Below are 26,140 nucleotides of genomic sequence, written 5' to 3'. Positions count from 1 at the left end.
CATACGTGGGGGAAGAAGGGGGTTACGCCATCAAGTCCTGAAGCCCGTCGGACCACCTATCGCCGCCTGCGCAGACCCAAATCTTGGTCCCGCCGTAAGGTGCCGCAGTCCCGAATGTTCCAGAATTTGGTCCCATCAAACCTTCCACCGTCGCCCCGCAACCTCTTGCTCCCACCCCTGCCCCCCACCACCACCCCACCTCCTCCCCGCGGGAACCGCCCGTGCCACCTTGCGTGTCATCTCCTAGCCTAGGCTACCCAGAGGCCTCTGGCCCTGACAGATCTCTGAACGCTCAGCAAGTGAGCTGGCAGAACCTGGTGCCCGGTGTTGCTATGACTTGTTTCTTGATTTCTCTCTCTCTCTCTGCTGCAGCACGGCTGTTGCTAGCAGACCTATCGACGGAGCTTGCTTGCTCGCTCACTCTCTCTCTCTCTCTCTCTCTCTCTCTCTCTCTGAGCTCTGTGACGCAGATCTAAATTCTCCAGTCTGCTCCTTGTGTTGCAAGAGCAGAACTGCAGCTTTTCCCCTGGAGAGCCGGAGGGCAGTGCCAAGGCTGGTCAAACAAGGCAAAAAAAGTTGGGCCTACACTCTGCTTCCTTGGCCACACTTTTCAGCTCACACCCTCCCACCTCACCCCTCCTGCACCTCACTGCTCTGGGGCATAGAGGTCCCTGTCCTTTCAGGCTCACTCCTTCCCTGAGGCCTTCCCAGGCATAAGACTAGCTTAACTCTTTGAGTGGCAGCCCCCAGTGCCCAGACAGGGCTGCCCTGTACTAACTGTTGCAACATCTTTTCTTGAGCCATATGGGCTTCTCCAGCCCTGAGAAAAAATGTTCCTCACCCTGACCACTGTCCCATTAACTCTTTGTGCCACAGACAAGTCCAGGATTAGAGTCATAGCTGATTTCTGTTGTTTTTTGCTTTTCTGGCCACAAACCAGGACGTTTTTCTCCCTGGAATTTCTTAAGGACAAAAAGCGTAATTAAAACATTGCCTGCCTACCCCACAAATGAGATCCTTCTATCAGGGCAGGAATTTGAAAAACCAAATTGAACTGCAGCCTGAAGAATCCAGAGTAAAACCAGTCTGGATATCCATCCTTCCTGGGCTCAAAATTTTAGGGCCTAGGTAGATATGTTCAATTACTTTTCAAGTAATTGGCCATACAGTCTCAGAGATTCGGGTTGCTGAGTCATTTGTTCCCAAGAAGATCTGACAACATGAAAAACAGCAAAATAGAGCAATAGCCAAGCCTGGACCTGAAGTGGCCAATGACGGGGTTCTCCTCTCCAGCATGGGCAGTCAAGCAAGATGAGCATCCACTAGCCGACCCCCAACCCCTCCACAATGTTCATGCATGGATGTCCACACTCCTGGAAACTCTTCCAGGAAGGGGCAGTCCACCAATGATCTAGAGATGGAGTGGGGTTGTTTTTGGATACTCACAGGTCTCCACTGTGGCAAGCAAAGAGCCCCCAAATTTTCCTGCCCCTCCCCCAAGACGCAAAAGTGCTTCCAAGAACAACTGAGATGCTAAATCACTGGACCCTACATACCCAGATAGACCAAGGGAGTGTCAGGTTCCCACACTGCTACATCCAAAGAATGTAGAAAGTTTCCTGCATTCCTCATTGCACCATATGAGCCTAGACTTGACCAGAAGTGAGTGAGATATTCAGGTCCTGGGTCAGGTAACTTATGAAGTCTATGACATCAAGAACCTTGCAACTTCCAGGAAGATGAATGAGAATGCGAGGCCAGGCAGCTACCTTATCCCATATCTGCTTCCCAGGCAGCCTTCTTCAAGCAACTACTCTGGGCCAAAGTTTCATCCGGCAGAAAGAAGGACCACTTGGAAGACAAGCATGGCACTACACAGTTTTAAAAGAAGACCAGAGTATCTGTGCCAGGCTCCCAGCAGGGGGGAAAGTGCTTCAAATTCACACCTTCTGGGCTCCAAGGTTGAGCATGCCAATAAAGAAGTTACCTACTGGTGTGATGACCAGAGGAATGTGGCCTTGATGGCACTAAAGCAAGTCCCCCAGAATGGTCCTCCGGTTACTTAAATCCCATTTGCCGTAGTTTCCTTCTCCATGGAAGAAAAACATGCCTAAGTTCATGTCAGGACATTCCTGATTTATCCAAGAGCCCAGGATCAAATAAACAAAGGGCTCTGAGCTCTGCCAGGGAGCCTCCTCCTTCAGAAGGCAGAACTAGAGGGACGTAGGCTTGGTACAGAGCTGGCCCATCACCCCATGAACTTGGTGAGTGACGTGGCTGCTCACTGCCATGGCGATGGGGATGTTACGGGTGGGTGGAAGTGAGAGAAGAGGCAAATAAGTCATGAGAGACGAAGCGAAAGCGAGGCAGGGTCAGAGGAGGAACCTACAAAGCCACAGAATTTGTAGAGAGGCCGACTGTAGTCTATGACCGCAGCAAAACTAAGCTGAGTCCCTGCAAAGATAAGTCCCCATCTCAGGGGTGCGGCATGGACCAACTATGACTCGCAAAAACCTATGACAACACTACGTCCAGCAAGGCTTTGTTTCCTTTCATTTTCCCCCTAAATCTTTTCCTTCCCATGACTCCTTTGATACGGCTTTGATGACTGGAAGAACACTAGGGTTTCTGGTTTTGCTCCGGTTTGAATAAAATGACACGGACATATGTGGAGTGGTTTTAAGGAGCGGAGAATTTAATAGGCGAGAAAGAAGGAAGAGGCTTTTCCTGTACAGAGACAGAGGGAGGGGGGCTTTAAGCCGAAAGAGGGAACCTTGAGTATGGTGGAAAACAGCCAGTTACATGAGGAGGCTGGAGGAGGCAGGATTAAAACAGTCATTTTAGGTATCTCTGCCCAATTCTAGCTCTTCCTTCTATTAACCTGATTCTACAAGGCACCAAGAACAAAAAAACCCGAATGGGATGACCAGGAAGCAGAAATGAATTCAGTTCCAAAAACATGGGAGGATGTTTACTCAGCAAGCACGCTCAAGCCTACAAGGAAGCAGTTTTACAGGGTGCTGCATGCAGTGTTTGATTTCAGGGGGTAAAGATAACTTCAGAGTAAGGAAAAGGTGCTGGCTCCTTCTACTCACCCTCAGAGGCTTGGGGAGGCCGGGCCAGCGCAAACTTGAAAAGGCAAGGCTTCAGCTCAAGCCCAACAGGTTGCCGGCTCTCTCTGGCTCCTCGGCAGCTACCGGGCTCAGGAACTAAACAAACTCTCCAGACTTCATGAGCATTCCATGGCCTCTGACTGATCTGGGTCAAAACTTCGAAATGCCAAAGACAAAGAATTTTTTTTCTTTAAAGGGGAATGAGCTGAACTTTGACCCGCCCTTGTTCAGGGTGTGGAATGCAAGCACTGTGTACCGGCCACAAACTCCAGTTCGGCAGGCAACAGCCAGAAAAGCAGTCTTCATGCCGGCCTCCCTGTCCTGTTTCCTCTTTAGGGCCGACTCGACGGGGTCTAGGTATTTACCTCGCTCTCCAGACAGGGAAGCTGTGCAGAGGACACATTCCAATCTCTGTTATCTAGAGCTAGAGTGGATGTTCTAGATAAATCTGGCAGCGATCCGGTCTCAGGCGCAACTGACAGGCCCAGTCCACAGCAAGATGGCATTTCTGTTCACTCCCTGGGAGCTGGTGGACAACAGGCACTTGGTTACCCCCTGAGGTAAATCATTTATTAAGTACCTACTAAGTGCTAAGCCAATATACAGCACAGGAAAAGCATCAGACACAGGCCATCATGGAGAACACACACATTCCAGCTGAGGCTAAGTATTCCCAAATTTGCATTGCTGATATTTAAAACATGTGCTTACTTTAAAAGCTGAGATCCACTTTTGCAATGAAATAATATCAAACATACTGCTTGGTTCCCAGGCTAGCTCACAAAAGCCCATTTTATCCACTCCAGGAAGTCATCAACTCCAATGTCTTCAGGGGCCAGGCAGGTAACGAAGGAGTACAGTGGCCTGGGGAGGGCATGTGCCCAGTGGAAGGACCGTGCCACTCCTGATGGGCCGCCCTCCCGGCTCTGCCTGCTGGGGACCATCTGGGAACAGAGACCCAAAGAGTCCAGATCATCCAGGTTTTCAGGGCAAGGCGGAAAACTAGCTTTATGTTAAACTCCTGATTTTTTTTTTTAACACTGTCAAGATATTTTAACGGTCAGAACATACCTACAGAGCTTCCAGTTTGTTCTCCTGGTTGTAATGTGTCTAAAATACCATACATTTGTAATGGAAAAAAAAAAAAAAAGGGCAAGCATTGCCAGAGTGAGGAATTAAATAAAGAACATACCCAAAGAGGAAAACTTTACCTCACACATCTGCCACTTGAGGAAAATAATAAGCATAGAGGAAAATGAGGAAAATTTAAAACTTCCCTGAGGGCTGCAGGTGGAGAGGTATATCGAAATGACTTCCAAGTATATGTGATTTAACTGATGGACTAATAATATGTGTGCATCCTGACCTGCCAGCCAGGCAGAAAAGTCATGCTGATATACTGGCTCTGTCTCCCAGTTGAGAGCGCTTCTCTGGACATCCACAAAAGGTCCATCCAGGGCTTTGGTGATAAGATTGGAAGGGCTTATCATAATCCAGTTGCCCATCCAAGGCACAGTTCCCTCCACAAACACCACCATGACCAAGTCATGGTCTAGCCCCCACTTGATTCAATAACTCCCACCATACCTTTGGAGGGTTCAGACAAGTGGAACACAACTGAGATGAAATCTCTCTGCAGGGAAATATTAGTTTTCAGGTCTCCACTCTTGCCTCTGGAGCCCCAGAGAACAAGCCTACTCCCCTAAAGACTTGGAGACATTTTAGGATGGTTTTTACAACGAGAAGTTTTTAGGCTAAACAAGAAGGTACAAAAGGGAAATTAAAAAGGAAGGGCAGGGGGAAGAAGCCAGAGAGAAATATTCTTGAAATAGCTGATCAAAAGTTAACAAGCCAAAGGAAAAGAGGAAGAGACACAGGCATTCATGAGACAGGAGCCTCCTGTGGCCAAACCAACAGCAAGTGAAGAAGCACATGGGAAAGGAAGGGCCCACAGTCCATACACAAAAGAAAATGCCAAGAGCCACCAGATCAGACAGTTCCCAAGGCCAGCCACCAGGCTGTGCCAGTGATCCAGGACATATTGGTTAGAACCTGGCACTGGGAGAAGAAAACTGCATACAACTCACAATTGTTCAGTATGGAACTTTTTTCTGTCCAGTTGGGGGAAGGGATTCTTTTACTGATGGATTTGTTGGAGTTATTTATATATTCTGGATATGAATCCACTTGCCAGGTATAGGTACTGAGTATATCTTCTCCTCTCTGCTTGCATTCACTCTCTTTTATTGATGTCATTTGATGATCAGAAGCTCCTCATTTTAATGACATCCAACTTATCAATCTTTTCCCTTAGAGTTAGTGCTTTCTGTGTCTTCTTTAAGAAATGTATGGCTACCCCAAAGTTATAAAGATATTCTATGTTATCTTGTAGATGAAGTTTTGTTTTGTTTTAATTTTCACATTTAGATTGATGATCGCTCTGGAATTTATTTTTGTATATGATCAAGATTCATTTCTTTCCTGTGGATATCCAGTTGAACCAGCACTGTTTATTAAAATAACCATCCATTCCCCACTGCCCAGCCGTGCCTTCTTCGTCATAAATCAGGTGTCCAGATACATATAGGTCTGTTTCTGAGCTCCCTGTTCCATTTCTTTGGTAGAAATAAGACAAACAAATAGGTCTGTTATTACAGTGTAGATCACTAATTGTAAATCTGGTCATTTTAACATGTCTACAAGTAAAGTTTAGGAAAACATACACTGAGGGGCCAATTGTGAGAAGCCAGCTCGATGTGGACATGCATAGTCTGAGAAGAGAACTCCACCCTGGGCTTCTCAGGATGAATAGGATGAGCAAGAATTGGTAAAGAAATAGCATCACTAGCTAAGGAAGGGGACAGCAAGAAGAAAAGCACAGAAAAATAAAAATCAGCCTTTTTTTTGTGGAGAGCAACATAGTGATTAAGAGTACAGACTCACACAGTTTAGGAGACAGCTTGCATCCAAATCCCCTAATACTATTTAGCTGTGTCACCTTGGGCAAGTTACCTTGGCCTTTCTGGCCTCAGTTTCCTAATCAGCAAAATGGGGGTAATCTTCCTCATTAAGCTATAAGATTAAATGGGTTAACTGATGCATATCTTTTAGTACAGAGCTTACCACTGCAAGTATTCATTTAAAAAATGCTGTGTGCTATCATCATCATCATTAGTGACACCATGGAGAACAGCTGGACTGTTAGAGCAATCTTGCCATTCAACCAACATTTATAGAGTACTTAACTACCAAATAAAAATATTACATATAGCGGTTAAAAACTCTAACTCTAAAATGAGATAGATTTGAATCTGAATTCTAGTGCAGCCGCTTGACTAATTATATAAACTTGAACAACTTACTTAACCTTTCTAAATTTCTAGTTTCAGCTTCATCTATACTTCATAGGGATTTTCTTGGAGAGGATATGAGATACAGAAGTAATTCAGCACAAGGCCCAACACAGAATAAGTGCTCAATTAATCCCAGCTATCACTATGATGATGAGAATGACAACAATGGTGACACAAAGATTTTGCATTTGGTATAAGAAAAAGCCTACCAACACCTCAAAAGACTTAGAATACCTAGCATTCTCAGATCTTCCATCCAAGTACTAACCAGACACAACCATACCTAGCTTCATATTGACAAGATCAGTAGACAAGATCGAGTGTGTTCAAGTGGTAGGCCCAAGACAGATAAGGAGCTTAGAGAGAAAAAGGTTGGAGAAGCCAAGTAAAAGCTAAATTACTGGGATAGTTCAATACCTGGTAAGGAAGAGATGAATTTCTAACATCAAGTGACTTCAAGAAGAAACAAAAACACAGAAATCTAAGTATACATAATCACAAAAAGTATGAGAATGTGCTCGATGGTGGGGTGGGGACAGAAATGGTACTCATAGAGTAGAAGTCTGATGGCATTCATGGGGAAAAGGCTCCTAAGGAGCAGTGCCATTAATAGTTGCAGACCAACAATAGTGATCACGGTGTGGTCAGACCTCAGCCATGAAGACCACACTGTGCCAGTCTCCTGGAGGAACTACCCCAGAGCCACTGAGGAGCTTTCCCCCAACCCAAGAGACCATGACACTTCCACCCGTGTCACTGAGCTGAAGCGAAACAAGGCCCAGCAGTGACAACGAACACTCCAAGGACACAATGCAGTGCCAGGTGCCAAGTGAAAATCCAAGAGGCAAGGGCTGGGGACAGCCTGTGCTGGAGGGTAGGTGCTGGCAGAGGTGAAATGCAGACACACACTCAGAATGCCGCCACAGACGGGGAGCCGGAGCCAGGCGGCAGAGAGTGAGTGGCCTGGCAGACACTGGCCAAGAACACGGGGCTCCCCGAGCCTGCAGGGTAAAGAAAGACAAGCAAAGGCCAAGTTGAGTGCTGAATTCACAGCACAAATGGAAGTGAACCCCAGCACCAACAGGGACTCCCATGTGAAATACGCCCAAGGGCTGCACAGAGAGTGGCATGTTTGCACGGGGGAAGGTCAGGCCTGCAACGGCAGATATTGTGACTAGGATGCTCTGTTTGTAAGTAGATGCTTTTTCCTGGACAGACACAGTCTGTCTCTCAGGCCAGAAATCCAGGCTCCAAAATGTCCTGCCCAAGCTGGCTCCCATCACCTCTTGGGAAAGTGAAACAGGCCAAAACATCTATCTTGTCTTAGGCCGCTAATCATTAAATCTAAGCTCCCACCCCAGAGGGCTCACAACTCACCCATAAGCAAAACCCAGACTGGCAATGGCACTGGCACCTGCTATCCTGACCATGGGCTGGGGCTGAGTGAACATGGCCACTCTGCTAACCACTGGTCACAGCTCCTGCTGCCTAAAATACAGGAGGACAAAGTCTTCTTGGGACTGAGGGAGTAACCCAACGTGCCTCTTGGCTGGCTGCTCAAAATCTTGGCCCTGCCAATGGATGGAAATAATATCCAGAGAGATAGAGTGTGGTTGGGCCACGTGAGAGAGACGTGAGGAGAACATTACTCCATTCCTCAACAGCTGAACCTGTAGCCTGTGCCACAGGCCAGACATGGCCGGGACTGGGGGGTCTTGGCCAGACTCCCTCCAGGCACAGGCTGGTGCCCTCAGATGATTTATGGGGCTCTGCTGACCTCTGTGTGACCACATGGGTTTAGCACCATGTGACTTAAAAATGGAGTCTCTTTCCTGCCTCACAACAAACTTCTGCTCTACTTAACTGAGTCAGATCTAGACAGCAGGAATCATAAACACAAGTGGGGCAGGGGATTCCCCAAACACTTCTGACTTGAACTTTCATTTCCATACTGCCTTATCCCCCAAGCAGGGGCACGTCCATACCTGTAGCCTAGGACAGAGGAGAAAAGAGACGGGGGCCATTGTGCATGGCCTGGGCGCAGGTCCGAGCTTTCAGCAAAGTGCCAGCCTTGCCAGGAGCAGGGACAAAACTTCCAGGGCCGAGGCTCTCATTCAGGGGTGGGAGAGGAGCTGGGGACTGTCTAAAACATAACAGTTAATATTTGGGATACGTTTTCACATTGTTTTCACAATGTGAAACCATACCAAAAGTAAGGTTCCACAAAACCTTTGATGATGTAAATACTTCCTCTGCACTGGGAGGGGATGTTGACCAGAATCTTTGGGGGTGGGAGGCAGTCCTGTGGTTGATTTATTTACTGAAGGGTAGGTGTTGGAATTACACTCTTTTAGAGGGTTCAGCTCTCTGAAACCCTCTGGGACCACTGGACAGCCATTATTCTCAGGCTAGGATTTGACATAGGCCTCTGAGGCCAATGTTCTTTCTCCAAAAGCAGCACAGCAACAACAGCTCTGCCTTGGAAGATTACACTTAGAAGATTTCTCCAACACCACATACTTTGGAGGTGAGAGGAGCACCCCATCACTCTCCCTCTGAAAACTTCAAAACCTTCAGAGGCCAGGGTGAATATTTAGAAAGCAGGTGGGTCCAATAGAAAGAACGGCCATTGATCTATTCCAAAAAAAATGTGTTTGGGGCCCATGTGTCAGATATATATGCAAGGCACTTTTTAAGGAGCTCCACCCTTGGCTGGCAGGAACTCCCTCGGTCAGCAGAGGTTGGTAAACTAGGAAAACAAGACGCTAGGAGGACAGCTGGCTCCTTAATCCTACCCTGGCCCCCCAAACAAAACAACTCAAGTCCTGCCGGCCCTGGAGGCCCAGGCACTTGGACATCGCTTGCTCTACGCCTTTCTTGGGAGGCAGAGCTAAGTGGGGGTTGAGGAGAGACCTACAGGCTGAGTGCGCTCATGACACAATCAGGAAGTTTCTGGGGCCAGGTGCGGTGGCTCACGCCTGTAATTCCAGCACTTTGGGAGGCCAAAAGAAGCCAAGGCGGGTAAATCGCTTGAGGCCAGGAGTTCAAGACCAGCCTGGCTGACATGGTGAAACCCCATCTCTACTAAAAATATAAAAGTTAGCTGAGCATGGTGGCACCGCCTGTAATCCCAGCTACTTGGGAGGCTGAGTCATGAGAATCACTTGAACCTGGGAGGTGGAGGTTGCAGTGAGCCGAGATTGCACCATTGTACTCCAGCCTGGGTAACAGAGCGAGACTCTGTCTCAAAAAATATATATATAAGTTTCTGGGTATGCTGACATGAAAAAATTACCACTGGAGCTTCTGAGAGCCCTAAATCACCATAAGGGTAGAGGAAAGAAGACAGGAGGAACTGAGATGCTGAGATAAGCTGGGATGCCCCAGCCCACTTCCCTAGAGAGGCCCTTTCCTAACAGCCAGCGGGAGAACCCTGTTCATGGAGCCCTGTCACTGACCTCGAGGGCAGCACCAGCATCCACAGTCAGGTCATCCCAAGAGTCGTAACCACTCTTCCTGCCCCAAACCCACAGACCCTCACAACCCCATCCAAATAGCCCAGGATGTGCCACAAGACAGGGCCTTAGAACCCTGGGGGTGTCAGACACCCTCAATGTCATCTGGCCTCACCTTCCACTGAGACAAGAAGACTCTGCCTTGGGTTAGAGTCCAAGGTGTGGGATCTTGGGTGAGTTATTCCATGTCTTGCCTAAATTCTCTCATCTATAAAGTAGGGCTGATAAGCTCATCATACCTCTTCACAGTGTTGCTGTGAAGATTAGAGTCTATTCGAGTAAAGCACTCAGCAACCGTGCCTGGTACCCAACAAGTATTCAGTAAGGGAAGTTATGGCTACTGTTTTCATTATTAGCATCCCTGCATGGTGGACATTCACTCATGTGTAAACACTGCGGGACCCACGGAAGGAGCTGGAGACCTGACAGGGTCACCCATCTTCTCTCCCTCACATCCTTCACAGCTCATAAAGCAAGACAGGAATCCAGCTCCCAACACCAACATCTGCCTCCCTGTCACAGCTGCCCACTGGCCCCAGGGCTGCCCCTTGAGGTAGCACAGGGTAAGTCTGACACCCACATCACCTGAGAGTGCTTTAAACACACAATACTGTACCTAGCAAACCCCCTCTCACCAAAATCTCTACCTCTCTGGGGCACACAGTCTCATGTTTTTAACCACTCTTCACGTGCCAGCAGCTCTGCTCTGTATTTTAACTAGTTTGACATTTTCCCTCCTAATTGAAATCAGGAACTGGAGCAGCCCTCCAAAAGTGGCCTGAGAAGGCCAAAGGGCAGCTGGCTCTGATCTCCCAGAGAACCTTCTTCCTCCCTCAGGAGTCCTCACTCCCTGTCTTGCTTAATCTGCCCCTGCCCCTCGGCTCGCAACCCAGCCCTCCCATACACACGATAATTAAAACCTTGATATGTGCCTTCTTCAGGCCCTCTCAGTCTTGAGCTTAGGAATCTGCCAATAAGCCTTTGTTGAATTATTTCTGTATGACACACACTAAGCCATTTCACATATATTATCTCCATTAATCTGCTCAATTTCCCTTAGCTGGGAATCAATCCCAACACTCACCTGCTCCTTTTTCGAGACCTAGCTGGATGGATTCTTTCCATGTGGCCAAACTCCAGCAAGAAGAAGGTGCTTTGATACTCTTGATGTTGGACAAGAGTCCGAGACCCATGGTCTCTACTAGACTAAGCAATATGTCTACCTGTATCCTTCACTCTTTCCTAGATGAGATAGACAGCAATCCTGCAGTCCCCACGTTTGCCACGATTGTTCTTCCTTCTCCAAATGCCAACACTTTAACCCCTTGTTACAATTTAGAGCCAAGATAATAGGTTGTCATGTCTCATGTCACACATGGCTCATCTGTAGCCTCCAATTAGAGTCTGAACTTTCAAAGAAAGGGTCCAGGCAAGCTTCAAAATTCTTTTTTCATTCTTCCCAAAGCGAACTTCTAGCAGCACTCAATCAATATTTGCTGATTGCCTGATTGGACTAGATTAGGCCTGTCAACATGACGACCCCTAAATCCCCAACAAACACACTGGAAACAGGCTCACTTGATGTGAATCCCTTCCCTGCCCACCCACACAGGTCCTCTGAGGCTTCTCCTACTCTCTCCTTCCTTTGATCTAAATGTATCAAACAAGAATGTGCTCTTCTAACTGTAGCTTCTGGAAAGGGTCCCCAAGCAAATATCAAAGGGACACTCAACCTGTGGTGTCACAAATACCAGCAATCACCTCACCCCTCTGCCTGACGGATGCCAAGGACAGCTGGCTCTGGACTAAAAACAGTGCAACCCCAAATCTGAGCCCTGGGGATCTTTTATGTGTTTTCCTTTTCCCTGTGACCCCATGTGAGGCTGAGAACAAAGGAGACAGAAATCAGCTGTCCTCATCACACATGTGGGAAGGCCACTGTCAGACCCACCCTCTCCCAGGGAATCAAAGACCAGAGACTAATGGTTCCCCATGGCTACCAACTGTAAATTTCAACTAAGAGTAGAAAGTGGCCTTACCTGGTACGGTAACAGAAGAAAGGAAAGGAGCAGAGGAGTGCCACCCAGGGCCCTAGGAGGTAGGTGGAGAGGTGGAGCTTTGCATGCCTTCAGGTGCCTCCTGCAGTGGGCTAAAACTCTTACTGTTATTAAGAACATACAGCAACCGAGGAAAAGAGGGGGACAAACCCTCTACCTTATGGCCTAGATCCAGGCATTTCACAGATTCTGATGCGCTCCAGACAGAAGCTCAGGGTCCTTTTGAGACATGAAAAGTCTTGACTGCACAAGAGAAGGCCGAAAGTTCTTTGGAGATGGTTCTAGGTCCCCACTTTAGTTAATTAATAAGCTTTTACCAAGTACCTCCTAATTCTTCTAAGTACTTCCAACACCTACGACACAGCCAGGCACACAGTGTGGATGCTGCTACTGAATCCAGGACAGGAGGGAAAAGAGAATCAAAATTAAATATAAGATACAGTTCATAACCAAAGGCGTTCCTGAAATAGCTTCCAGAGCTAACATGATTCGGGAACAGTTATAAAACAGCCTCGCTGCTAGGAAGCTTCTCGCGGGCCTGGACTGCATCTTACAGCCCTTTATGCCACCACATGGTGCACATCCATGTCCAGTAACCATCCACTGGGCAAATAGGCCGATGAACACAGGAAGGAAACACAGCACAACTTCTGTGAGGCCTACTTCTACACATTCGAAATACCAAGCTTACCCCTCATTTTTGGAATCATACAATGCTGAGATACAACTGACTGGCCACCTCCTGCCTACCTGTAGGCTATCCCCAGAGTCGTCATATATCACCTTTGTATAAGAAATGTGTCCCGGCAAGCCAATCTCAACATTTAACCTCCTTCCCACCCCCATCCCAACACTTGGCTCCCCCCATCTCCTTTTTCTCTCTCAAATGCAGAACCAAGTAACAAGTTAAAAAATGGCAGGAACTCTTTTGGAGTAAACTTTGCTCCTTGGCCAAGATGATAAAGCTGAGCTTCACCGTGGAATGTATCCCTCCTCCCGGTGATTTGTAACCTGCTGAGGCACAGAATGGAAGCTGGCCAGCTGACCTCCAGAACTCAGCCATCTCCCTGGGGCCTGCAGAAGGACCAGGGACAGAGGCTACCTCCCTGCAGTCCTTGTTGGGCCCCACAGCCCTGACCACCACCAACCCCCACTTTGGGAGATGAGGAATAGAACTAGATTCTCCATCTGGCTGAGAGCCCGTTTATAGGGCTCTGGCTTCCTCCCAAGGCTGTCCTGGGATCTCAGACCTCAGTCCCACCAGACCTGTATGTTCTCCTTGTCCCCCTCTGGGAGATCCTTCAAATAAGGCCAAGGCCCCCAATTAGCATGCCCCTTGCCTTTTATCTGCCCAAGCAGCATCCTCCTCATCACGAACATCAACTCCACATTCCACAAACCTGCCACATTGTCAGGCCTGGTGGTTGGCCCCGTGCTGCCTCATAGCTCATTCAGCATTCCACGACAGCGGGATGAAGCTGGCACTGTTATCACCTCCACTCCACGGACAAGAACTGGGGAGCCTATACGAGGAGGCACAGCTGGTAACTAGACTCAGAGCCCTGTCTCTTAACCGCTGTACATGTGGATGACATCCCTTCCTCTCTGATGAGACGTCCTCCCAATGCCTGTCCTTGGCAGATGAACTACTCTCCATTGTCACACTTGACCATGCCCGGCATAGAAGGCGGGGCTAACCAGGTTTCCTTAGGAAAAGAAAAAGGCCCAATACACGTGACTTTTTTGTACATAAGTATTTTTTAAACAAGTTTTTACTACTGACTCATTTAAATGAGGTGAAATGTATGGTTAACCCCTTCTAGTTTACAAAGTGCTTTTGTAACAAATTAACTTCATTCCCCATCAAAGCCTAGTGAAGTATATGCAATTATTCCCATTTTATGGAGGAGAACATGGGGAAAGCCAGGAGACTCATCCAGGATCACTTAGCCAATAAGCAGCAGAGTAATAAATTGAACCCAGGACTCCCAAAGGCTAAATCCTGTCTTTTGGGTACCTACCGGTTGAGAGAAAACACAGCATTGGCATTGAGAGTGGGAGCGTGGGAGTCACAAAGACTCACACTGGCTGTGTGACCTGAGGCAAGTTAATTAACATCATCTTGTATCACTAAAGCAGTGCTACTAACAAGCGTGACACATGGTTACTGTGGGGATTAAGTAAGATAATGTATGCAAAGTAAAGTATTTAGCATGATACCCAACACATAGTAAACACCCAATAAATGGCCATGATTTGTATTACTCTCCACTGTCCAGGCAGGGACTATAGCATCTCCTTAACTCTCTGTGTGCCTATTATAGTGGACATGAGATACAAAACTGTGTGTAGTAGGTACTTAATACAGGTTGACTAGGAGCAACTTCCTGATATCCCAGCCACTGTACCTCACAAACAGCTGTATGCAAGAATAACAGGACAAAGCCAAGCTCCCAACCACAGCAACTAGAAGGAAACAGTGTCCACCCCTGAGGAACACATTCCAGGACTCAAAAGAAAGACAGAAGAAGGCTCGGAGCTGCAGTCTCTAGACATGAATAAAATGGCCGCCAGCCCGTGCCCTGTGCCAGCCTGAGCACAGCTGTGGCTCCCAAGGGCAGGGGTCTGTGTTTTCTCCACATTCTGTGTCAACCACCACTCCTTCCCAGGGCTCTGGGTGTCTGCTCCCGGGGCTTGGGAACATGCATGTCCTTGGTGAGAAGACCACATAAAAGGGCATGGCCTACTTCCAGGAGCCTCCCTGATTCCCACTTCGAGATAAAAATAATAAACACACACACACACACACACACACACACAGAGGGCGGAGAGTGAGGGGGGAGTTAAGTGGCGTAGAAGCTGAGGCACAAGGACTTACACAGCACAGGGCTGCGGTAACCTGGCAACCTACGAAAGGTGTGTCAGAATGAGTAGGATGCAAATAGACAAGTACCAGGGCTGGGAACAGTCAGGGCTGGACGGGGGAAGGTCACAACGTGCTGGCCTGGTTCCTTGTGGCGCTGAGCTGAGGAGGGAGGGGGAGGACAGCAGATAGGACGCCGCTGCCCACACAGCTTGTGACTCCCAGCTGTGTGTTCCCAACAGGCTCCCAACTGGCCACTCTGCTAGCTTCAGGCTCCCTTCTCCAATCCTGTCTAGATATTGCCATCAGTATCTTCTCTGAAATTCTGAACCATCATATGCCTCCCCTGATCTGAAGCTGCCCATGGCTCCCCAGTGCCTAGTCTCAGCATCCTGTGGCATCTGGTTCCAATCTACCCCTTCAACCTCAGGATTCACTATCCTCCCACGTCCTGTACCTTCTGATCCTGCCTCACTGCCCCTTCTATATGCCTCCTTTCTATGGGCTTCTGCATATGGTGAGTCCTCCCTCTCAGCTCAGTCTAAATCCAGAGGTCACAGCTATTTCAACACATATTTTCTAAATACCTACCATGTACCAGGCACTGGGCTGGGCACTGAGACTACAGAAATACTTAAAATATATCCTGCCCACAATGAGCTTGTGGTCATAGGGCAACTCAAACAAGCCAATGTGAAAGTAATACAGGAACAACAGATACAGAGCACTTCCTATCAGCAAGACACTCTTTTCAGCCTTTTACATGCTCACTTTCATTCTTTCAATAACCTTATCAGGTAAGTATGATTATTATCAGCCCCATTTTATAGATGAGGAAACTGAAGCATAGCAAAGGTCAAGTCAAACTTACTCAGAATCACCCTAAGTAAGTGATAGGCTTCTACGAACAGTGAGCATCTCTGGGAGTGGGTGCTGCGGTCCAGCAGGGCAGTCAGAGGTGGCCACAGCCATGGATGAAGCCAAATCCAGGATCGCCATGGCCAAGGCACCTCCTCTCTATTTCCCCAAGAGGCCATCCTGGAAGCGAATGCTTCCTAGATGGAAGATATACTTAAAGCAGGAGGTAAATCCCAGCACTCTGGGAGGCCAAGGCAGGCGATGACCTGAGGTCAGGAGTTCAAGACCAGCCTGACCAACATGGTGAAACCCTGTCTCTACTAAAAATACAAAAATTAGCTGGGCATGGTGGCGGGCGCCTGTAATCCCAGCTACTTGGGAGGTTGAGGCAGGAGAATCACTTGAACCCGGGAGGCAGAGGTTGCAGCGAGCCTACATCACGCCACCGTACTCCAGCCTGGGTGACAGAGCGAGACTGTCTCAAACAACAACAACAAAAAATCACCCAAGGCTGCCCTCTCTCCTTCTAAGAAAGAGACAAGCAGAAAGGGAGACGTGCATGAGCAACAGCCAAGTGTCACAGTGTGAGCGGATGGAAACTCAAATTCACAGCAGATCCACTCAACATCTATGTTTCCCCCAGGCCACGCAGTCGGAGGACTTAACTCTATATTATTAAGGGCTCAGCAGCTCCACCGTCCTGCCTCTAGCACAAGCTGAGGAAGGGACCTCTGAGGTGTCTGGAATGGTTTCTTCTTTCTGTCCCTGCATGGCTGTAAGTGTCGGCATGGCTAGAAGATTCCATGCATCCCTGACAGCCCAGGATGCCTCTATGTCCATGCCAGGCAAGTCTTCACTATATCACGGGGAACAGGAGCAGGATGCTGGCACATTCACATCGCAAGAGGGCACGGGGCATTGTGACCCAGTCTCTAGACAGGGGCATCTCCACCTGGTGCTGTTCCCCCTTCCCACTGCGGGCACCGGGATATTGTACAGCCTCAGGGTCAGGCACAGCAATATGGCTCAGAGGAGCTCACTGTCTCTTCAGTCCAACCCAAGGGGTCTTTTCTCCTCTTCTCTTCATCTCACAGTAGAAACCCTATACTACCCAGGGAGTCCCTGGGCCCCACACAGGCCACCAGGGGCAGCCTCCAGCCAGGTTGCAGTTCCACCACTGACCAAGCAGAAGGGATTCATTCCTCCTCCTCTTGTTCCAGCAACACTGTGCTGCTCTTCCTGAAAACTGGCTGGAATATAAGCTCCATGAGGACAGGAACTTCTGCCGGTTTTATAAACTACAGAATTCCCAGTACCTAGAATGGTGCCTGGAATATAGCAGACACCCAATAAATACCTGTGGAATAGATGCATTATCATTTCTATCTTATAAATAAGAAGAATTAAGTATATTTCCTATAGACATAAAGCTAGTATATGGCAGAACTAAAATTCAAATCCAGGACTTCCTGGGAACAAAATAAACCATATTGTACAATCACCTAACACTACTATTTACTGAGTACTGACCTGGCAAAATATGTGGGAGGACATGGAAGATAATCCCCATGATTAAAAACTTTTATTATCTGAGCAAGAGCATGTGAGCAAATAAACATTAAAAAAAAATCTTTATTAGGGATCTATTATGTACCAGGAAATGGGGGACATACAGACATGGTCTCTCTTTAAAGGATGTGTGTGTATGCATGTGTGGCATATACATACATATACATACACATATATGTAAATATATAAGTATATGCTAATTATATACACAATATATGTAAATATTATATGTGTTATAAATTTTTTAAACCCATCACTAGGCAGTATAGGGGAGCCCAGTGATTGAAATAGCTAATAAATATGTATAACAGGAACAGAAAGGGACAGAAGTCACTGCAGGCAGATGCACCACGAAGGAGGTGGAAGCTGAGGGAGGCTCTGAAGAATGTAAAGCCTTCGATGAGAACGAAGGTGCAAAGGCAACCCAAGGGGCAGAAGTGCATATGCAGCACAACCCTGCAGGCTCTGGGAGGAATTCATAGAGAAGTCTGACTGCCCTAAGGTTGTTTCTCCTTTTACCATTTTTTGGAAAATATACACTTCTGCTTTTAACTGTTCCACATTCTGTACCTATCCTTAATACCTTGTTTGAAGAAAGTGTTCCACTGCAATAAAAAATATATATATATTTATTTATCTGGAAACTACTGCTCAAATTCAAGCTTCTTCTCCTACATATGGGAAACTGGAGTAGCCCAAGGTCCCAGAGCTAGCTCACAGCAGAACTAGGGGAAAGACTGTAGGCCTCTGGGCTTCCCACGAGCAGACTGGGAGACACTATTAAATTTCCCAGGGTGTAGCAGGAGAGCAGAGAAGGCAGGCTGCTGTGGAGACTGGGCATTATGGTGAGCCAGGCCTCAGCATCCTGACTGAAACGAGGGGACCTCAAGGCCCTTCTCAGCAATATATGCCTGAGATCAGGTTGTAACCTGGGACATTCGGGCCCCCACAGCCGAGGTCTCCCCTCCTGCTGGAGAGACTGCAGGGTTTTTTCTGCTGCAAGTCATGAGTTGCTTGTTGGTTTTTTTTCCTGCTTGGCTTGTTTTGACACAAGGAAGAGGCTAATAATCCTCCTGGCAACCCTAGGTAAAACAACAGGGCCACAGTCCCCTCTCTGAAGCAGCGGGGGCAGCTGGCTCTGACAGGGAAAAACTGGATCTAGGAGTGTGATTGGTCAGCAGCTGACCTCTCTGCTCTGGCCTCTGATGGCTCCTACACATCCCACTGGAGGTGTTTCCCTAAGAATGCAGGCTCTGGAGCAGGACCGGTCCAATTTCTGTCTCTGCTTATTACTAGCTGAGTGATCTCAGGAAAGATATTATAGCTCTCTGTGACTCAGTTTCCTCATCTGTCAAATATAACAGTTATCTCAGAGTTACTGTGAGGTTTAAATGAGTGAATACATAGAAAACAGAACAGCACCTAGGACACATTAAACACTTAATAAAGTTAGCATCATCACTACATTATTGCTTATACATAAGGCTCCCTGAAACCTGGTCTCTTAGATGCTAAGACCAGACTAAGCTGGATGCTAAGGTAACCTATTGTGGAACATAGGTAAATAGTGGTGTCAGAGATCTGAAAGGCACAAGCCCAGAGACTCAAAGCTTCCTTCAGGGTCCTGGATTCCCTTTTAGCACCTCAGAGCTGTAGGCTGGTAGGGTGACACCTCACGCTTCCTAGCTCTGGCAGGGACACCCCATTACGCAGAAGCAGGTAGGTCTCTGGCCTCTCCAGCCCCATGCTCTCTGCCTTCGTTCTGGCACTGGTGGGTGGCATCTGACTGGTTCCCTGTATAGAATACTCATGCTCCACGTGCTTGCATCCTTCATTTACATCCTGTAGGAAAACTCTAGGCAATCCCTAGAAGATAAATAGCTTCTAGGGATCCTGAATTTGGGGGAGTTAGCTGGATATTATCTTTCAAAATCATTTCTGAGGATTTCCTTGAGATCTGGGGCCAACCTTGTGGGTGTACCTAAGAAGTTACCAAGACGCTTTTTCAGAAGTGCGTATGCATGAGAGTACAGACTTTTGCCTGGCCCCAGAGCAGAGCATTGGGAGCCCAGCAGTTGTGTAGGAAGCTGCAAAGAGTAAGATGGGAGCAGACGAGGCATCCACTTTCTCAGTCTTCAGCCCAATATCTGTGGAAAGGAAGGTCTCTAAAACTCAGGTAAGTCTAGGTACAGCCCAGGCTCAACTCTTACTTCTTAATCTCACCTTTCTGTCTTTCTATCCCAGCATCTAGTGTTAAGCAGGGCTCTCAGCTGCAGCCCAGTGAATACTGGTTAAATTGACTAGAGGCTCTTGATTTTTCAGCATGTGACTGAGAAATCGCCACACTCATATTTGAGCCAAATGCATCTGTCACATGCAACCAGGTCTTTACAATTACCACTGTCCATGTTACAATATTCTACCATATATACAGGGCAATAAGCTTGCCTGGGGATTCTTTGGTGTCCAGTAATTTTAAGTAGGAGTTACATTAGATGTAGTGTTTAGATGTAGATTACTCAAGCTTCCCAACTGCCAACTCTTGATCAACTTTAAAGGGAAGGAAATAAAAGAAGTGCCGACCCTGTCTCCCACATCCCCCGCAAGTCCACTGCCTCATCATTCTGGTCTCCTTTTGTGCCCTGTACCCTCCCATTCTTTCCACCAAGCTCCTTTTCTTAATGCTTTCTCACTTGTGGTGTCCTTCTCTCTCCTCTTCATAGTGCAGAGTCCAACTGTATTTCAAGTCCACACTCAAGTTCAAGACTTCCACTTCCAGGAGGCCTTAGGATGATTTGTGCTGACGAATCTTTACTTCTGCCTCATGCGTGTTGCTAGTCCTAGTGCCTTGCCTACTGCCTAGCACTTAATGGCTCTAGCTGTACTGGGTACATTTCCCCTGATCTCATGTTCTGGCCTGTACCACTGTCCTGAGACCACCTTTCCTGCATCTGTCATGACTCTGGTCCCACCTGTGCTAGCCCCAGGCCCCTGCTCCTATTGTTCAACCCCTGTCCCTGGGAGCATCTTCACACCGTCTTTACCCCTTGCCCATGAAGGCGATTCCAACCTTTAGTCCTGAGACATCCAGGAATACCTGTTGGACAGCCCACTTGGGTATCCCACTATCACCTCGTGTTCAACATAACTAAAATTCATTCAACTATTACCTGTTGAGTTACTTTTAAAGCCAGGATCTGTTCTAGTCACTGGTGAGCAAGCCATGTAAAAGTCCTCACCCCAAGCGTTCATCAATGGATGAAGCGATGAACAAAATACAGTGGAATATTCTTCATCCTTGAGAGGGAGGAAATTCTGACACATGCTACAACATAGATGAACCTTGGGGACATTATGCTGAGTGGAATAAACCGGTCCCAAAAAGACAAATACTATATAATTCCACTTACATGCAGTTTTAAGAGTAGTCAAATTCATAAAGACATAGAATAGAATGGTGGTTGCCAGGGGCTGTGGGGAGAAGAAAAGGCAGTTGAATGGGTACAGAGTTCAGTTATGTAAGATGAATAGAGTGCTGGAGACAGACAGTGGTGACGGTTGCACAACACTACGAAGGAACTTAATACAACTGAATTGTACAATTACAAATGGGTAAGATGATGAATTTTATGCTATGTGTTTTTTAGCACAATAAAAAAATGTTAAGTCCTTGCCTTCTGTGCACTTTTCTGTATGTTATGCTTCAATTAAAATGAAAAAGATTTTGTCATCATGGAATTTACATTCTAGAGTCAGTATCTCAGTCATCATCCAAGCAGTTTCCTTCAAATTCCCATCAGCCATACTGCCAGTCTCCAGGCCTGTGCAGTCCTCCTGGAATTCCTCCTTTTCCCCCATATCCAAGTGCTCTCCATCATTCCTCTCTAAGGCTTGCACCTCAGTGCTTCCTCCTTCCGAGTACCACAATTCCCATCACCTCTTCATTTTTGAAAGAAAATACGAGGAAGTGGGAAAAACTCTACAGTGCCTGATTCCAGCGTTGGCTCTACCACTTGCTCAATAACCTCTCATTTAAAATTTGATTTCGTCACCCACCAAATGAAGAGTTTGACAAGATATTCATGAAGGCTCCTTCTGGCTCTGACAGGATAAGTCTCCGGTTCACCCTCCCCAGCCTGGCCTGAGGTCTGGTGTATTCCTCTCAGGCACTCTGAGCAGCCTGAGAAGAAAGGCCTCATTCAGGAGGGGAGCCCGGCCTGGGCGACAGCTCCCTCCAGGAGCTCCTTGGCTCTCTTGCCAGCCAGCCTGAACTTTTACTGCTTGCAACCTTGTGACTTTGGATTACCTGACCTTGAATCCTGCCAGCCCTGCACTCCTGCTGGGACCTCTTCTGACCTGACTGCCTGTAACTGGGACAGCCTCGCCTGCTGACACTGGACCCTATTCTGCTACTACAAACTGGGCTGCCTTGTGGCTGTACAACCGGGATGCTGCTAGCCAAACTGTGAATTCTTCCTGGGCCATGACCATGGCCCCAACCATGGCCTTGCCTTGGTCCTGGTTCCTGTAGTGTCCTCTGAGCTCACTCCAACTGCTAGACAGGGTCCACAATCTGCCTGTGATTGATTCATTCACTCCAAAATGTTCACTATGACACTTACTCCAAGACAGGCACTGCTCCAGGTAAGAGACACATGAGGATGAAACACAACTGCTTCCAATATCAGCATATCCCATTGCCAGGGCAAATTTTCCCACTTAATGAAGACCTATGTAACTCACCACTGTCAAATTCTTTCATGTAACAGGTATTTACCATGTGCAATTACTATGTGCCAGCCACTAATCCAGCACTATAATAAAATAGCAGTTTAGGGAAATGCAACTTTCTATGTGGTACAATGGTTAAGGGTATGGCCTCTGCAACTGGAATCTCAGTTGTGTGACCATGGGCAATTATAAGATTTCTCTGAGTCTCAGTTTCCTCACTCGAAAATGGGAATAATAATAGCACTTAACTGATAAGCTTATATGAAGAATAAATGAGCTGGCCCATGTGAAATGCTTAGAACACTATATGACACACAGTAAACACTTGGATATTAGCAGTTTTTATTTTGACATAACCCCAAAGATGCCAGCACTTAATATGCCAGAAACTTCAAGAGTCCCTGCTCCAGCCTGCATAACCAGTATCCCAAGAGTACCTTTGTAGATGAGTAGTGATAGCATGTAGCCCCAACTTCAACATAGCTAACAAATAAAATATTCCTGTGCAAAGCACTATATACAGTTCTAATATTTTCACATGGCTTAACCTTAGGAATATCACTAAAGAAATGGATACCCAAAGCTACCGAGGAGTGAAAATCTTCGTAATACGTATATCCAACAATATATAAAGTACTTCCTACAAACCATTAAGACAGGCAACCCAATAGAAAAATAAGCAAATGATCTGAAGAGGCATTTTGCAAAGAGGATACACAAATGGCCACTATCATCAAAACACACATTCAGACTACAGTACAATATTACTACAAACCCACCAGAATAAGTACAATGAAAAAGGAAGATAATATCAAATATTGGCAAAAATTTGGAGCAACCAGAACTTGCCTACTTTGCTAGTGTGAGTATAACTGGTACAACTGCTTTGGCACTACTATTAAAACTATGATCCAGCAACTCCACTTCTAAGTTTATACCCAACAGAAATATATATGTATATACACAAGTATGTGTATGTATGTATACATACATTCAGGTATGTATATGTGTATATATCCATTCACCAAGACATTCATATTTATAGTAGCACTGTTTGTAATAGCCAAAATCTGCACACAGCCCAAATATCCATCAACGGTATACAAATAATAAACTGTGGTCTATTAATATGGAATACTACACAGTCACGAGAATGGAAAACTACAATGGCACAGAACACGGATGAATGCCACAAGCAAAATGATGAGTGAAAGAAACCAGACTCCAAAAGACAACATACTGTGTGATTTCATTTATATGAAGTTGAAGAGCAGGCAAAACCAATCTGTGATTGTAGCATTCAAAATAGTGGTTACCCTTGGAAGGGTGGTTTGTAAGTCGAAAAAAATGCAAAGTATTTTCTGTGGGGTTTGGTTTGGTAATATTCTGTTTCTTTTCCTGATCTGGGCACTGGTGACAGGATGTGTACACTTTGTGCTGAACACTTATGATTCATTCACTTTTGTGCATGCATGTTATACGTCAATAACAATATTAATTTTTTAAAAAAGGGCCGGGTGCAGTGGGTCTCACCTGTAATCCCAGTGCTCTGGGAGGTTGGGGTGGGAGGATTGCTTGAGGCCAGGAGTTCAAGATCAGCCTGGGCAACATAGAGAGATCCCATCTCTACTTAAAAAAAAAAACTACCCAGGTGCAATGGTGTGTGCCTGTAGTACTCAGGAGTACTCCCAACTACTCAGGAGGCTGAAGAAAGAGGATCACTTGAGCCCAGGAGTTGGAGGCTGCAGTGAGCTATAACGGCATCTTGGCACTCCAGGCTGTGCAGCAGGGCAAGACCCTGTCTCTTAAAAAAAAAAAAAATAATAATAATAATAATAATAATAAAAAAACGCTAACAAGAAAAAAGCTAGGAGAAAATGGACTTTTATCCAAATAGGTTGTTTCCTCAACACCAATGAATTTTAGTGCCTACACTCTCTGCTCACAAAATCTGAAGGACACACATATTTCTGAGCATTTTCCTATTGCATTTTAATAAATAGCAGAAATGTTACTCTACAAAGCTTCAATACCATAAAAAATAAACATGTTTTCAAAACTCCAAATTAATTTGTCAAGCTTTATGTTCTGTGAGACCCCGTCTGAAAATGTCTTCGGGTTTTATAAATGCATGCTGAAATATAAAGCAACTTTTCTAAGAAACAAGATTTTTAATGAGACAGAAGTGGTTGGGCCAGGGGTGAAGGGAGTGAAAACCAAGAAGATGGAGGAGACGAGACAATTCCCAATCAGCAAAATCCAAGGCTTAAATTTCCAGTGTCTGCCAGAGCCCTGAAGTAACTCTGGGCCTGGAAGCCAGGAAGTCCAAGCAGAAGCTACAGACTCAAAGACAAGCTCAGGATCTGGGGGCAAGATGGCAGCTGAAGTGTGGAGACTCAGACACAGGCAAAATAATCCAGAATGCTGCTGGATGATGACTATAAGCTACCAGGAGGTTACGAGAGGAGTGATCTGCACTTCCTGACCCGGCTCAGGAAACAGTGGCTGGGCGTGGGCAGCCTTGGGTACATAAGGAAGTGACTTCAGCCGATCATGGAATAAGAGGATGTAACCTTGGGTGTGCTCTGACCTGCGGCAGGGATGAGCAAGCCGGGCTTACCCAGAGGTTCTTTCTCTACTGGGTGTGAGTTTCTAAATATACACACACTCATCTGTTCAATCCATTCAAATATTTACCCTCATTGAACAGGACTTCTGAGGCTTTTGGTTTCGACTGCCCTAGTTGCCAGCTAAGACAGCAGTAATCTAGAACCTGGCTCCTGAGCCCACAAGTACCATCTCAGTCCCTTGCATGAGAAGGGGAGTAGTGAACCCAAACTCCAAGAACAGCAAGCACTTGCCATATCATCCATTCCCCAGTGACTTCCACTAGCAAAGGGAGACTTTTAAAAAGAAAAAAACCCAGGCAACCCCAAAGTCATTTGTAAAATGTTATTTACTCTCCTCCTAAGTAGAATGACCTTCCTAAACTGTTTGGTTTGGGCTTATAAAAAAAATATATATATATATATATATTTGCCTCCCCAAACACAGAGACTTTGAGAGTTTTGTGGCCAGGGGAACAACACTGAGAAGCAAACTAGAGGCAAGGATGTCAAATGCACCCAATGAGAATACCTATCCCTCTCCCTGCCAATCTCCTCTCCCACCACTCCCACCACCTCTTCTTTCCCCAAATCATAAAGTGTCACTCACACCTTCACCCTCTGACATGACGATTAGAGAGTCCAGGTAGTGGGGTTACATGGAGAGAACCTTGAAACTTGCCGTGAATTTTTAAAAGTCGGCACATTCTAGAATCCACACACAGTGACCCTCCCTTCACTCTAGAGCAAGCAAAGGTCCTCACTTTGGGAGACTTCTCATTTCCCTGTTCTGGCCTTAAAGCAGCCCTGCCAACTGCAGAAGAACGGTGTTGGCAGATGAGAGATGCACCAGGCTGTTCAGGCATCTGGCCACAGGTTGAGTCTTTAACCTGGGAAATAACATCATGTTCTCCACAGCAATGAGTATGTGTCTCCTGAGTTTAAGAGAACTTTAGCAAGCAGAACAAACTTTTAGCTACAGAGAGAAAGGGAAGGAAAACAGCTCCAGGCTAGACTCTGATCATTCCCACATGAAGCCTTCTTGGAATGGCTTCCTGGTTGCCCTTAAAGTTCATCTTAAAGGTACCAACACCTAAATCATAGGCTTACTGAGGTGCACCAGAGACACAGCTGCACAAAGCCACCCGCATGACCTGGGATACGTGTGTGCTTACAGGGGGATTCTATGGGAAACCGTACCACAGGAGCTTTAGCGGTGGCTTGGAAACAACTTCCTGAAGGCAATATTGTTAGATGCCGAAGTATTTCACTACCAAGGTTCCCCATAAATACTGAGAAGACAGGGGAGCAGGGGACGAACGAAGAAGGCAATGACTCAATAGTTCCTGGTTTTAAGTTATTTCCAACAGAAGCAGAGAGCTGGATGAAACGACCTCTCATGGCCATTTCTACAAAACTGTCCCCCTATACCAAGGTTTCTCAACCTCAGCACAATTGATATTTTGGACCAACAA

At 46.6% G+C, this 26,140-nt stretch overlaps 1 long non-coding RNA gene across 2 annotated transcripts in view; it reads right to left on the bottom strand.

The window, feature by feature from the left end:
* Nucleotides 1-26,140, bottom strand: part of LOC105739765 — a 67,268-nt gene that overhangs the window by 22,065 nt on the left and 19,063 nt on the right. Inside the window, exon 1 of one of the 2 annotated variants that reach the window (XR_004030115.1) lies at nt 6-1,088. The exons of the other annotated variant lie outside the window; for it this stretch is intronic. This is a non-coding gene — a long non-coding RNA (uncharacterized LOC105739765). Of the gene's footprint in view, nt 1-5; nt 1,089-26,140 lie in introns of those variants that run through there. 2 annotated transcript variants of the gene reach the window in all.

The sequence above is a fragment of the Nomascus leucogenys genome, chromosome 5 (assembly GCF_006542625.1).
Source record: "Nomascus leucogenys isolate Asia chromosome 5, Asia_NLE_v1, whole genome shotgun sequence".
Lineage (NCBI taxonomy): Eukaryota > Metazoa > Chordata > Mammalia > Primates > Hylobatidae > Nomascus > Nomascus leucogenys.
Note: the sequence above shows the minus strand (reverse complement) of the source record. Positions and strands in the feature narration are given on the sequence as shown.